Here is a 233-nt window from a genome sequence, read left to right as displayed (position 1 = left end):
AAAAGGAAGAAACATGAGAGGAGATGGAGAAAAGAATTTAAGATCCCGTTGGGACATGGTGGAAGCCACCATTTTGGAGGAAGAAATATCTCACATGGAGAAAATGCTTAAGGACAAAGAAAAGTAAAGGTTATAGCATTTAACATGATAATGAGAAGAAAATGGTAAAAGTCACTCCCTTTTTGGCCTGCCATAAGGTGTAAAATAGAAAGAAAACTCTAGAAATCCTAAGG

Source organism: Theobroma umbraticum, unplaced genomic scaffold (assembly GCF_002168275.2).
Source record: "Theobroma umbraticum cultivar Fairchild unplaced genomic scaffold, ASM216827v3 scaffold_182.0, whole genome shotgun sequence".
Classification (NCBI taxonomy): domain Eukaryota; kingdom Viridiplantae; phylum Streptophyta; class Magnoliopsida; order Malvales; family Malvaceae; genus Theobroma; species Theobroma umbraticum.
The sequence above is the reverse complement of the archived record's forward strand: the minus strand, read 5'-3'. Positions refer to the sequence as shown.